Consider the following 15,133-nt stretch of genomic DNA (forward strand, 5'->3'; position numbering starts at 1 on the left):
TTCAAGTTCAGCAAGTTAGAACTGATTGTTCTTTTTAGCACTACAAACCTTAGTTTAACTGCTACTTTCAGTTGAGCATGAGCAACTTTCCTTGGCTACTTAGACTTTCCTTTGCTATAGATGTACATGTGCAGTTTTCATTTGCTGTTATTTGAGCATGTGCAGTTTTCATTTTTGCTATTAGTAGAGCATGAGCAGATTTTCTAAATTCTTTGCTATTGAATATGCGTGAGCAGATTTAATTCCTAGTTTTGTTTGCTATGTGTTGAGCATGATCAGTTTCCTTTGCCACGTGATATGCATGGGTATACTTTCTAGTTTTCCTATGCTATTAGATTAACATGAGAAGCTATGTATATGTTTTCTTTTGTTGCATTCAGTTTAGCATCTTCTTTTGTATTTACATGCACTTTTGAGTTTTGTGAGTTAGATAGCGCTTACTAAGCAATTCGCTTATAGTTTGCATTTCCTCCTACTGCAGATAAAGGTAAAGGAAAGCTATAGACAGAAGGAAGGTGACAAGGGGATGTGTGGTGGATGTGCGATGCCTGGACTATGGAAGTCTTAGGGCTAGAAAGGAGTTCTTTTAGTTTTCTTTCCTTATTGCTATGTTAGAGGTATTTGGGATTGTGTATGTTGTCTTGCTGTTATTAGAACATGGTAGATGGATTGTGATGTCACTAGTATAGTTCTCTTCTGTTTTTGGGTTTTTTTTTATGTGAGTGGTGTTTGACACTTAATTAACTGCGTGGGTGTTTGATATATGTTCCAGCCTCCTGTGGCTGATGTATACTATATATGTATCTCAGTTTATGGTCACCGGTACAGGGGAGGTGCTGCCGAAATTTTTCGGTAGGGACTCCTCGTGGTTTCGATCATACAAGTTAAGCAGAGTTATTAGTTAAGTAGCGTCCACCTCTAGAGAGTAGTAGGGAGGTTGGGTCGCTACATGAACCTGAGTCAGAGTCTTCTCTCGACGATGAGGAACTGGTAATGATGGTAAGACGCTTTAAGAAATTATGTAGATCTAGAAAATCTAACCATCCACATGATAGAAAGAAAAGGACAATCCGACGCTACCACTGCAACAAAGAAGGGCACCTCAAGGACAACTGCCCCAAGCTAAAGAACAAGGGCAAATGAGAGAAGCTTGTCCAACCGAACAAATTTAAGACACTAAAAGCGACGTGGGACGATACGTCGTCCGAATCGGAAGTCAAGGCTTTTTTCGGACTTACATTAATGGCAAGTCATCAAGACGAGGACTACGATTCAAACTCGTCCGAAATGAGCATCGAGAGCATCAATGAAGGGGGAGCTACGTTAGAAGAAAGCAGTAGTTCAAGGGGAGACACGGATAATGAGATTGACAAGGTAAGTCAGGTACGATCTCTTCCTCCCGATAAATTATTTAAGTTTATTAAATTATTAACTAAGGATTTCTATAAGTCAGAAAAAGAGATTAAAAATTTAAAAGTAATTCTAGCTAAATCTTGCCCATTAGAAGAATTAGACAAATTAAAATTAGAAAATAATGATTTAAAAATTCAAGTAGAGAACTTAAAAAATTATACATGTTCACATGATACAAATTTTAGAAAATACAACAATCTAAATTAGTATTTTAGATATCACTGTTAGTATTAGACCTAGTACCAATTATGAGATGAGTGTAAACGGCTCATTTTGTATCATATATCATTATTAATAAAAGGTAAAAGTTGGTTATTATATTTATTGCAGTTCAATGCCAATTGAATAAATATAATAATGTCTTTGGGTAGTAGGTTATTATCTACAGTATATCAATTGGTTGAATTGATAGTGAGATATTATAGAGAATGGGGCAATCGAGACAAGAGGCATTATTATTTTGTTGTCGTATTTTTCACTCGACTCACAGACTTTAACCTTTTTTTCAGACAATGGGGCAATCGAGACAAGAGGCATTGACCAGTGAGCCAGTTCGGGACCACGACAACACAATCCGAAGACCTTCCAATTTAGTTTCCGCATTAAGTTATGTTTTAAGAACCATCTATGTAATTTTATTGAATTGAGAACTCACTATGGAAGTATGAACAAGTGACATCCGCAGTTACATTTATATGCTTTGTAAAAAAAAACTAGGGGCGTTATAGGTCGGATCATCGTGATTTCTCGATTTATCTCCCTATCGGTCGATCGAAGCCTACCTTTCTTCAAGATAATTCGCCAAGCGACTAAATTTCAATGGGACGCCGATTGCGATAAAGCTTTCATGGAGCTGAAGAATTATCTGTCCACCCTGCCTATAATTACCAAGTCCATAGCAAGCGAGACATTGTGGGTGTATTTGTCAACTAATGATTATACAGTGGGATCAGTATTAGTAAGACAAGAGGGAAAGGAATAGAAACTTGTATTTAAGTCATTTAATGAAAGGAGTTGAGTGTCGTTATACTGCACTCGAGAAGTTAGCTAAAGGATTGGTCCAGCTGCTCGCAGGTCTTATTTCCTTTCTCATCCAATTATAGTACTTACTAATAACACTTTGAACTGAGTACTTGTCAACCCCGATTCCTCTGGACGGTTTATCAAGTGGACCACTGAGCTCAGCGAATATGGCATACAGTATCAGCCTCAAGCAGCCATCAAAGCCCAAGCTTTAGTCGACTTCTTAATAGTGGTTCTAAATCCTGAGCTGGAGGAGACCTATAAAATATATGTGAATGAATTTTCCACTCCGCAGGGCAGTGGGATGGGTATTCTTATGATATCTCCTCGAGAAGATAGAATGCAACTATCCATTTGGTTAAATTATCAGGCCACCAACAATGAGGCCAAATATGAAACATTGATAGCTGACTTGTAAGCTGCATGGCATGTGGGGGCCGCTCAAGTTTTAATTTATTCTAACTCTCAACTAATTGCCGAGCAATTGTCAAGAAACTTTGATATCAATAATGAATGACTTAAACTCTATGCAAAAACTTTTGAGAAACTCAAGACTAAATTCCAGGAGGTAGTTATTCAGAAGGTTCCCTGATTAGAAAATCAAATAACAGATGAGTTAGCCAAGTTGGCTTCTTCCATTATTCCCTGAAGCATAGGCAGGACAGTGGACCAAACCTTATTAGTAGCTTGTGTTGATAGATAGGTCGACCTGGAGCTACAAAGTGATTAGAGAACTCCCATGATTTTATTTCTACAACAGGGCATTTTGTCAGTAGATGGATTCACCCACAATAGAGGGGTGGGGTGGTAACAGTTCATATGATGCCTCGATTGCATCGTTCATCAAGGCCCACATTATAGGATCAAGATGTGCTAAAGGGGATGAATAGTGCTCGTGGCTTTTTCACTTTTTTCGCAAACACAGAATAGCCAGCAGAAAGTAAGAAACAAAGAACAAGGACACCAAGGATTTACTTAGTTCGGAGCCTGTGACGACTCATACTCCAAGGCCCGCGATCATTAATCACTTTCGTTGGGCAACCACTATAGTATCGAAAAAATCTTTGCAAGTTTAGATTACAAAGTTGAAGCGCACAAGTATTGTATAACAAGAAATTTGTTACCGATGACTTGGATAACTTGATCTTCTAGCATGATCGTCGTCGAAATAGAGTTTGGGCATTGTTGAATTGTTTTCGGAGCACGCACAGGAGCTGTAGTTGTTCTGAATGAATTCATTGTCAAAGTGCTTGGTTGAGGCCTCCTTTTATAGTCAAGTTGAGTCTGATCTAAATTCACTGATCTCAGGATCAGGTTTAACTCAACGTTGATCAGTCGACCGATCCCCCTAATCGGTTGACTGATCCTGCCTGAATCCACCCGGCTTCCCATTTAGATGCTATCGTTTCGGATAAAGTCTTTGTTCAGTCAACTGATCCCACCGATCGATCGACTGAACCCTTGACGCTCCTCAGATTATCTGATCTGATCAACCCAGTCTAAAGTTTATCCACCATTTGGTCGACTAAACCTCCTTATTCGGTCGACCAATACCTCAGTCTACACTTCATCATGAGCTGGAATCTGATCTTCTAACTTAGGGGTTCGGTCAACCGATTTGTACATTCGGTCGACCGAACAAGGTAAAATCTGAACTTATAAAATTGTTAGTTTCCTGCAAAACAGAGTTAAAATAATAGGCATGCAATATAAAAAGTAACTTTGACAGCCTCTGGACTATCCGATCCTGACTTTGAGTTTCGCTGAAACTCTAGGTCGGACTGACGTCTACTGTTTCCTTTTCGGGAAATGCATCCTCACCTACTCCTCTCAGGAGAGTTTACATTTTGTCAGACCGGTCCTCCAGATCATCTGTACTTTTGCTCGGCGCCCGAGACTTCAGGACTTCATACTAAACGTTCGCTTCTCGACCCGTCCAGTATTCCATCTAGTATTCGTGACCCCCAGGATTTTCACCTAGAATCCTCAACTCTAGGATTTTTCCAAAAATCCTCGACACGCCAAGACTTCGCCTAGTCCCCCAGACCAGGACTTCATTGCCTAACCGTATCTAGGACTTTATGTAGGACCATTGCGGCCGGCTGGAAGGGGGTTGTTGAATAGTCCTGTAAAAAATAAAACGGAGCAACCCTTCTCAAACTCTTTAAGCTAACACTTGCATAAATAATAAGCAGAAAGTAAATAGAACATTAAAAAGACGAGGCACAAGTATTTACTTGGTTACAACCGTTGTGGTTGTTAATCCAAGGAAGATAAAGACCACTATCAATCTCCTTCAGGCGGAGAAGCCTCTTACAATGTTAATGCGCAGAAACAGACGCATAACTACAACTCTAAAGCACACAAGCGTTGGAATTATAAGTAATGAGTTTGTTCAAAAGCTTATGGACCAAGACTCTATTTATTGCCTTGGTCAGGGCGCCTGGAAGGGTTCCGGGCGCCCTGGGGGGGGATAAATTTTATCCCCCAACGATCAGATCGAGTCAAATCTTGATCCTGGTCAAAAGTTAGGTCCCGGCGCCCGGAATGGTTCCGAGCGCCCCGGAGCAAAAAGTCAATAGTAGTTGACTTTTTGTCCGGGACCTCTTCTCTGGTTCAGTCCCACCTCGGTCAGGGTCTTCTGCTCCGGATCCGCTCACTTTGGTGATCTCTGCCATCCAGAATAGCGCTCACCCGAACCCAACTTCCGGTCTTCTCAAGCAGGCTTCCGCTCCGGCTCCTCGTCCCTCGGAATCGTCGCATGATTCCTTCTCGTCCGCCAGCATACTCGTCCGCAGTCTTTGTCCCTCGGTCGCACCGAGCCCGTCGGCTCTCTCCCGTGCCAACCTTCTCGCTAGCTGCGTCTCTTGCTCCCCGAGCAATCTTCCACTCCGACTTCTCGTCCCTCGGAACCAGCGCACGCTTCCTTCTCGTTCACCGGGGTACTCTTCCGCAACACCTCATCCCTCGGACGCACCGAGCCCGTCGGCTCTCTCCCCGTGTCATCCTTCTCACTAGCCGCGTCTTCCGCTCGAGTACCTGGAAGGGGGTTGTTGAATAGTCCTGTAAAAAATAAAATGGAACAACCCTTTCTCAAACTCTTTAAGCTAACACTTGCATAAATAATAAGCAGAAAGTAAATAGAACATTAAAAAGACGAGGCACAAGTATTTACTTGGTTACAACCGATGTGGTTGTTAATCCAAGGAAGATAAAGCCCACTATCAATCTCCTTCAGGCAGAGAAGCCTCTTACAACGTTGACGCGCAGAAACAGAAGCATAACTACAACTCTAAAGCACACAAGCATTGGAATTACAAGTAATGAGTTCGTTCAAAAGCTTATGGACCAAGGCTATATTTATAGCCTTGGTCGGGGCGCCTGGAAGGGTTCCGGGCGCCCTGGGGGGATAAACTTTATCCCCCAACGATAAGATCGAGTCAAATCTCGATCCTGGTCAAAAGTCAAGTCCGGGCGCCCGGAAGCATTCCGGGCTCCCCGGACAGCTCCGGCCTCCCGGAATGGTTCTGGGCGCCCAGGAGCAAAAAGTCAACAGTAATTGACTTTTTGTCCGGGACCTCTTCTCTGGTTCAGTCCCACCTCGGTCCGGGTCTTCTGCTCCGGATCCGCTCACTTGGGTGATCTCTGCCATCCGGAATAGGGCTCACCTGAACCCAACTTCCGGTCTTCTCGAGCAGGCTTCCGCTCCGGCTCCTCGTCCCTCGGAATCGTCGCATGATTCTTTCTCGTCCGCCAGCGTACTCTTCCGCAGTCTTCATTCCCTCGGCCGCACCGAGCCCGTCGGCTCTCTCCCGTGCCGACCTTCTCGCTAGCTGCGTCTCTTGCTCCCCGAGCAATCTTCCGCTCCGGCTTCTCGTCCCTCGGAACTAGCGCACACTTCCTTCTCGTTCACCGAGATACTCTTCCGCGGCACCTCGTCCCTCGGACGCACCGAGCCCGTCGACTCTCTTCCCTTGTCGTCCTTCCCGCTAGCCGCGTCTTCCGCTCGAGTACATGTGCTCCTAAACTCTTGCACACTTAGACACAAGATTAGAAACACACAAAACCTAACTTAACTTGTTGATCACACCAAAACAATCTTGGGGTTCGAACAATCTCCCCCGTTTTTGATGTGATCAACCCAAGTTAAGCTAGGGTCAAAATAGATATGAAAATTAAATAATTTTATATTGCAATACAGTGAAACAAGATAGAAACATTCAATTTCAAAAATTTCCAATTTTCAATTTTCTACCTCTCCCTAGACTTATACTTTTTCTTCTCCCCCTTTGATCACATAAAAAATTTGGGTTGCAGGAAAAGTCTAAAGGTTGACACTTAGAAAATTATAAAAATCTATTTCAGTGATTTTCTGGAAAATAATTCTAAGTCAAGAAACATTTCTAAGTCAAAAATAATTTTCAAAGTATTCGTCATCAAAAATTAAAAACTTTCTAAGCTGAAAACTTTATGCAAGAAAATTTTAACACAATTTTTTAGAATATTAAAAAAATTTCTATGTATTTTTTTTTAAATTCTTATGATTTTATCAAAAAGTTTTAAATTTCTATTTTAATTTAACATAACTTTTTAAATCACAATTTTTCAGATTTAAGGTAACAAATATTAAACATGCTAAAAAATTTATTCGATTTTTTAACATGTCATTTTCTATTATTTTTTGATTTTGTACTTCACAAAAATATTTCAATAACATAAATTCTAACTTGATAAAAATTTTCGACAATATAATTTGTAAAAATTCTTTCGGCAATGTGTAAAATTCGTTTGAAGAATATTTTATAATTTGCAAGAATTTTTTAACAAAAATTCTAATTTGCAGGAATCTATTAATAGTAGATTTCTTAATCCGAAAAACTTTTTCGATGACTCAATTTCTAAATCGCAAAACTCCTTCGAGAAAGTAAATTGTAATTCGAAAAAATATTCGAAGAAAGTTTTTGACAATATTTCTAATTTGTATAATTCTTTCGAAAAAATGTTTTGTAATTCACAAATGTCTTTCGGCAAAATTTCTAACTTGCAAAATTCTTTTATCAAAATATTTTGTAATTTTCAAAATTCTTTCAAAATGATTGGTAAATGATAAGGCGAATCTGTCACATCCGCTAATCAAATTAATAATGTAATATTCACTGAACCCCTTAATTTTGCAATAATGTTGTAGTAACGAGCCCAGGATCGCTCTCGAGGAACCGACAATATGATGTAATCTTAGGATCGTATTTTTATTCCTATTTTTGGGGTTTTCGATATAAAAATGGAATTGGGGGAATTTAAGCTTGAGTCTAAATCTAACAAATGAAAACAAGCAATTAAGAAACTAATCTAAAGCATAAATGAAATCTACTTGTGTGCCAATGAACAAATCATTACGCATTGTCACTCTACGTTGTGATTAAATTATTAACACACACTTAAACTAAGATATAAAATAGCAAGACACAATTAAATCTGATCTAAAGCAAGATGTAAACCCTAACTATGTACTTAAACTCTAAACAATTAACCAATCACAAATTAACTTAAACTCAAATTAAACTACAACAAGGTAAAGAAATACTAAATTGCTTGCATAAAAATGTAACGAACATTAAAAGAAATCTGTTCTAAGCTGTAAAACAAACTATAACAAACTAAAATAAATCCTAACCAATCCAACTCACAACCAATCTCACCAACTTCACACTCAAACCGTCACACAAGAGTGTCAAAGTCGAGACCACCCAACTTTGGACCTCAATGGAACATCTCAATGGCGTATCAGCTCAAGGAGTGCTTAACTACACCGACGGACCACCCCCGGCGAGCTAAGAACAACCCTAAACCCACTCAAGTGCCGAAAATCTGGAAATCTGCCTCTGGATCTAATGGAAGGCTGTGGAACGCGGATGAACGTCGAGTGAAGCTCAGGAACACCGGAAGACCACCTCCGAATGTTGCTGATGGGAATCGGAGCTTGGATTTGGAGGACCACCGCCAAATCGAGCTGGAAAAGGAAGATGCCGAGAGCCAAATTCCACCGGAGAGAACCCTCTCCGATGGCTCCAGATGATCGGGATGTCGCTGCCGAGAAGCTTACCACCGAGATTGAAGCTTGAAAGATCGATTGGAGAAGAGAAAGGGGCCGGAATCCAGAGAAATGCCGTGGGGACGAAGCTGCTGTGCGTGGAGGATTCGACGAAGCAGAAAGAACACTGTAGCTTCTCATTTAAACAGATCTCAGATTTGAACCAACGGCTGAGATTGATTCTGGGCTAAATGAACGGTAAAAAGTCATCCAAAATCTGATCCGAAGGTACTGATATGGATATCAGGTCTGGATCTACTCTCCCGTAGGTTGGATCGATCAGATCATCACTGGATGGCCCAGATCTGCCGATCTTCAATGAACGGCCCAGATTAATCCGGCTGGATCAATGGCTGGATGAACTCAGATCTGGATCAAAACTTCTGGATCTTGATCAATGGCTTAGATATGCTCTCCATTAGGTTGGATCGGCCAGATCTTCAACGGATGGTTCAGATCTGTCCTATTCTTGATAAACGGCCCAAATCGACCCAAAGCTTGATCTTGTCTTTTGAACTCCGATTCGAGCCCAATTCCGGTCCAAATAGATCCAAATCTAAGATCCTTTGATGCCTACAAAATAAGAATCAAATATTAGCATCAAATAACACTAAAAATAATATAATTTGTAATTAAATCCAAAAATACACATAATGCATAAAATGTTATGTAATCATGATTTAAACCTATAAAATCAACATTAAACCATGCATATATGAATCAAAATAATACAGTAAAATCATGGTTATCAGTAAACCGAAACACTCTTTCGATAATTCAATTTTTAAATCGTAAAAATTTTCAGACAACTTTTCTATTGAATTAACCAGTTGTTCAGAGGGTAGAAGTCATACCTTACTTACCTCATCGGTCGTTGGTTCTCCTCTAGTTGAATTACTTTCTTCCGACGATTCTCCCCCTTCATCGATGCTCATTGAAGAAGGGCTTTCTGTGTCCTTGGGATGAACTTCGGCTGTTTCGCCAGTTTCTTCATTCTCGGACTGTTCTGTCGGCGGCTTGGTGTCCATTGAGTTGTCGGCTTCCAAAGGTTCTTCGTAGAACTTCAAAAACTTCTCCTAAAGTTCTTTTGCGCTTTTGTATTCTCCGACTTTGTTGATATCTTCATTTGGTATTACGGTTAGAATGTGAAATTCTGCCGACCGTTTGCCATTGACTTGTCACGTTGCTTCTTGTTCCAGAGGCGTATGTCGAGTTCTTCTCCATTCGCGTTCTTTGGTTCTTCATAACCAAATTTCATTATTGAAAAAATACCAGAATCAGAGTTTAGATATACCTCTATTTGTTGCTTCCATAAAGAAAACTCCCCCTTGAATGCTAGTGGGTAGTCGCTAGCTCCGGGCATTGTTTTGTTGCTTCAGACGGCGGTTAGTCCTTCTGAGGCGTCTCAGCTCTGATACCACTTGTAGGACTGTTGCGGCCGACCAGAAGGGGGTTGTTAAATAGTCCTGTAAAAAATAAAACAGAACAACCCTTTCTCAAACTCTTTAAGCTAACACTTGCATAAATAATAAGCAGAAAGTAAATAGAACATTAAAAAGACGAGACACAAGTATTTACTTGATTGCAACCTATGTGGTTGTTAATCCAAGGAAGATAAAGTCCACTATCAATCTCCTTTAGGCGGAGAAGCCTCTTACAACGTTGACGCGCAGAAACAGAAGCTTAACTACAACTCTAAAGCACACATGCGTTGGAATTACAAGTAATGAGTTCGTTCAAAAGCTTATGGACCAAGGCTATATTTATAGCCTTGGTCGGGGCGCCTGGAAGGGTTCTGGGCGCCCTGGGGGGGATAAACATTATCCCCCAACGATCAGATTGAGTCAAATCACGATCCTGGTCAAAAGTAGGGTCTGGACGCCCGGAAGCATCCGGGCGCCCCGGACAGCTTCGGGCGCCCGGAATGGTTCCGGGCGCCCCGGAGAAAAAAGTCAACAGTAGTTTACTTTTTGTCCGAGACCTCTTCTCTGGTTCAGTCCCGCCTCGGTCCGGGTCTTCTGCTCTGGATCCACTCGCTTGGGTGATCTCTGCCATCCGGAATAAGGCTCACCCGAACCCAACTTCCGGTCTTCTCTGTTGGATCGAAAAGAATTTAGATATCTCCACAACATTCTCGAGCAGGCTTCCGCTCCGGCTCCTCGTCCCTCAGAATCGTCGCATGATTCCTTCTAGTCTGCCAGCATACTCGTCCGCAGTCTTCATCCCTCGGTCGCACCGAGCTCGTCGGCTCTCTCCCGTGTCGACCTTCTCGCTAGTTGCGTCTCTTGCTCCCCGAGCAATCTTCTGCTCCGGCTTCTCGTCCCTCGGAACCAGCGCTCTTCCTTCTCGTCCACCGGGGTACTCTTCCGTGGCACCTCGTTCCTCGGACGCACCGAGCCCATCGGCTCTCTTCCCGTTCCGTCCTTCTCGTTAGCCGCGTCTTCCGCTCGAGTACATATGCTCCTAAGCTCCTACACACTTAGACACAAGGTTAGAAACACACAAGACCTAACTTAACTTGTTGATCACACCAAAACAACCTTGGGGTTCCAACACTTTCCACTTGTCTAACCGCAGCTAGGACTTTCCACCTTCCTAGTATCAAATAGGGCTTTCCTTTGCCTAAGATCACTTAGAACTTTCTTGCAAACTCAGTCATACTTGTTAGATCACAAGATAGCTTAACTTTGAATCCCTTTGTCATAATCAAAATGCAGGTTCGATCGTCTGGTGCTCCCTACACCAACACACATACCTTCCATGGATGTTAGCTCCTACTTCAACTTTTTATTCTTTAAAGTGTTCAACATAATTTGATCTACAAGGACAAGAAGAGTTAGTAAGTGACATGGGAAATATAGAGTGGGATGATATTCGGACCTAGCCAAGCTAGTAGAGTAGCACCTCATTCTCCACTTGTTGATTAATATCGAACTTCAAGTCGCACAGGGACTCAGTCGTCTCTAAGTACACCCCTTGCAATTTGTACACTCTTAGTTGTGGTTAAGCTGACAAATTGTCTCACTAAGCATTTGACAACATATATGGATTAGGGGGTTTGACAAAAAGAAGTGACCCTTCCACCCCTTGTGTAAGGTGGGGTATTCACCTAGGAAGTTACATCCTAACAGGACTGTGAAGTAGAAGACCTCGAGTTCTCTATGTCGGGGGTAAAAAAATAATGAAAAATTACAGGGCCGCGAGTAACTTATTACAACTGACAAACAATGATGACACTACAGATTGGGCAATAAGAATTAGGGGCAAACTAGGACAAATAAATTTGGAAGTAGGTGGCCAAGTCTTGCAGAAAAGATAGAATGGAAAACCTAAAGTCCCTCATTAATTAGCTGCAAAAGATGGTGATATAACTGGGAGTTGGCTCGTGTGGTCGATGCTCCGACACCGAGATGTGGATCCTATGATCAGTTGGGATGCTAAAATGTAGCCGGAGTTGTGGTTCTACACCTCTCATATAAATGATCCACTAGGCCGCATACTAGAAATATGATGGGTCGTCAGCGGCCATGGACTCAAAGAAGAGAAGACACAAGTACAAAAAGAGAAGACGCAAGGACAAGAACATAAGATGCAAGGATGATAAACTTATTGAATCACTACAAGAAATTTTAGATTTAACCACACCTAATAGACAACAGTTTTTCAAGAAATTGTTGTCTTTTTGCCATTTAACAATGATTTTATTGAAAACCGTTGTTGTTCACCATAATTTTTTTTAAATGACAACGGGTTTTAAAAAACTGTTGTCTAATGTATGTCAAAAACAACGGTTTTTAAAAAATTGTTGTCTAATGTATGTCAAAGACAACGGTTTTAAAAAACTGTTGTCTTTTAGCGTTGCTTACATGATAATATACAACAGTTTTATTAAACTGTTGTCTATTGAATGTTGTTGAATCCCAAAAAAATAATAGTTTTTTTTAACTTCACAAAAAAAAAAACTCACGAACAAAAACCTAAAACTCATTTCTCCGGGACTCTTCCACGAACAAAAACCTAGCTCCGACTCCTCCTTCGCGACTCCTCTATGAAAGACGCTCCTCGTTGCTCTCACTGCTTTGCTCGTAAAGTGTCGGTGCATTGATAAGAAACTTGAGATTCAACCACACTCAATAGACAATAGTTTTTCAAAAAATTGTTGTCTTATTTCATTTAACAATGGTTTTATTGAAAACTATTATTGTTGGCGTATTTTAAGGGGATCAATTATAGATTTGGGAAAAAAAAAATCAGTTTGGAATAACCACTGAATGGGAGTTGATAGAGAAACTAACTTAGGGTTTAATCAATTTAAAACCTAAGTATATAATAATTGTATCGTGCCCTTTTCATTTCCTTCCCGAGTTTCCCTTTCCCAAATTTCGCGCTGCCCTCACCCACTAGCCCGAGCGCCGCGCAGCCTTGATCGCCGATCGCCGCGCAGCCTTGATCGCCGATTGCCTTGGCGCCGCCACCCCCTTCGCGTGAGCCTAGGTCACCACTGTCGATTCCCCTTTCCCCTCCTTCCCAACCCGATGCCGATCCTCGCCGCCTATCGACGCCGCGATACTTCTTCTCCCTGCATACATAACCACCAGCCAAGAGTTACTCGACGCCGACTAAAGCATCATTGAGTCGTGCCTAGCTCCGATCAACGCCATAGCTGCCGTCACCGAGCCCTAACTCTTCCCCGACGCCGGAGCCACGAGGAAATTGATCACGCTAGCACCAAGCGTCCATCGCCGGCTAAGGCTCTTCTCCACTGATCACTAGAGTCCATCCGGAGATTTCTCTTCTCCTAGAGTCGCCGACCCCGCATTGGTGGATCTCCGGTTAAGAGGGGTTTGAACCCTAGATCTAACCTCCTGCGGCGCCTCTCTACACATCGCAGCTTCGACGATCGAACCAGGTTTGCTCTAACCGATCTTTACTCTAGTGTTGGCATTGCCCTATTCCTCTGTCCCAGCTCATCGCCACAATAACCTCCCGAGCCCTCCGAGAGAGATATCAGATATGGCTCGAGGGTAAGTTATTTTTAGTGCTAGATTTGTGTGGACTTGATTGTATACGTTGTTTGGGATGTTGAGTTTGGTTGTGTGATCGTTTATTACAGATCCGTCCGGCCAAAAAACATATTGCTCCCTCTGATAAATTGTTAAGATTTCCGTCAGACTGCTTATTTTTTTCAAGTAAAACTGGAGTCGTGCAAACTGTTTTCTGCACAAGCTTTGAATCGAAATTTATGCCTTGAATATATTAGAAATTTCTCATTGACCTACAGGTTGCACCTTAATAAAAGCATTACTATAATCAATAGATCATTATTTAACAATTTACAGGTTTTGGCTTAATCTTGTGGCGATATATGCCTTTGACCTTTGGGTATATGTTAGTTTTAACTGGTATTTCTTCATTTTCATGACAGGGTATTGCAGGACGTCCCTATTCTTGTCATGGTCAGCATGCTTGCCTATTTCTGCTTCCTGGAGCAACTCTTAGTAAGATTATTCAACTTTCAAATACAATTTGTATTATTATTATTTTTTGATTTTTTAATGATTTCCATCACACTTGTTCAATTTACTTTCAACTACAATTAGTCTCATGAGTTTACATTTACTTTCAACTAAAACTTTATATTCTAACAGGTTAGTGAATTGGGTCCCCATGCTCTTGCCGTATCTTTGCCATTTGCTTGTGTTCTAGGTCTTCTCGCATCCATGATAGCTTCAACGATGGGTAATTCATCTTTCTCTTCCTATGGTTTTGCAATTTCAGGTTCTTCCAATATTTTCTATTAGCTTTCATATATTCAGTATCCATTTTTTCTATCATACAACAAACCTTAATAGCGTTGTGTGTAATTGCCACGTTGTTGTACTGAATCTGTGTTTTTTACAATGCTTTATGTCAAACCATGAATTTGAGTGTTTTCTTTACAGTGAGCCAGAGCTACATTTGGGCCTATGCATCGTTCCAATTTGCACTTGTGATCCTCTTTGCTCATGTTTTCTATAGTGTGGTAAGGTGATGTGATTCGTCAGATGGATTTGGTAGCCCAAATTTTTTGTTTAATTTTTAATACAGAAGTTGAAAATCCCCTTATTGATTCTGCAGCTAGGAGTAAGCCCTGTGTTCTCCATTTTACTTTCCTCATTTACTGGGTTTGGTATTTCAATCAGTATGAACTCTTTGCTCATTGAGTATTTAAGATGGAGGGCTAGGAGAACTTTGCGCTCGGTCCAACTTAATCAGAGTCAGCAGCAGAATGAAGCCAGAAACCTTGCTGGAGTTGAAGATGGAGATGACACAAGGCAGCAAGACTTGGAGAACCAGATTCAAGATTCTAACCCTTTGCAACATGGACAAAATCATTCGTAAAGACTTTGAGGTATGATCTACCAACTTGATGCAAGAGATCAAATTTTGTGCGCCTTATATTGATTGATGTTTTTATTGATGGTTGCGATAGATAGGCTTGAACACTGAGTAGCAATATGATTTCCTACTGCAGTATAAATCTTAATGTTTTCTTCCTCCATAACCATTTATATTTATGTTGTTTCAGGTAATTATTGCAGTCATTCCTACTATAGTTGGTGAAAA

At 41.1% G+C, this 15,133-nt stretch overlaps 1 long non-coding RNA gene across 1 annotated transcript; it reads left to right on the plus strand.

Annotated features, from left to right (window-relative positions):
• The first annotated feature begins 14,215 nt into the window (after positions 1–14,215).
• Positions 14,216–14,756, plus strand: LOC121987198. The gene is made up of 3 exons (XR_006113435.1): positions 14,216–14,266; positions 14,470–14,549; positions 14,645–14,756. It is a non-coding gene; the product is annotated as an uncharacterized LOC121987198 (long non-coding RNA).
• Positions 14,757–15,133: the final 377 nt, after the last annotated feature.

The sequence above is a fragment of the Zingiber officinale genome, chromosome 5B, assembly GCF_018446385.1.
Source record: "Zingiber officinale cultivar Zhangliang chromosome 5B, Zo_v1.1, whole genome shotgun sequence".
In the NCBI taxonomy this organism is placed as follows: Eukaryota; Viridiplantae; Streptophyta; class Magnoliopsida; order Zingiberales; family Zingiberaceae; genus Zingiber; species Zingiber officinale.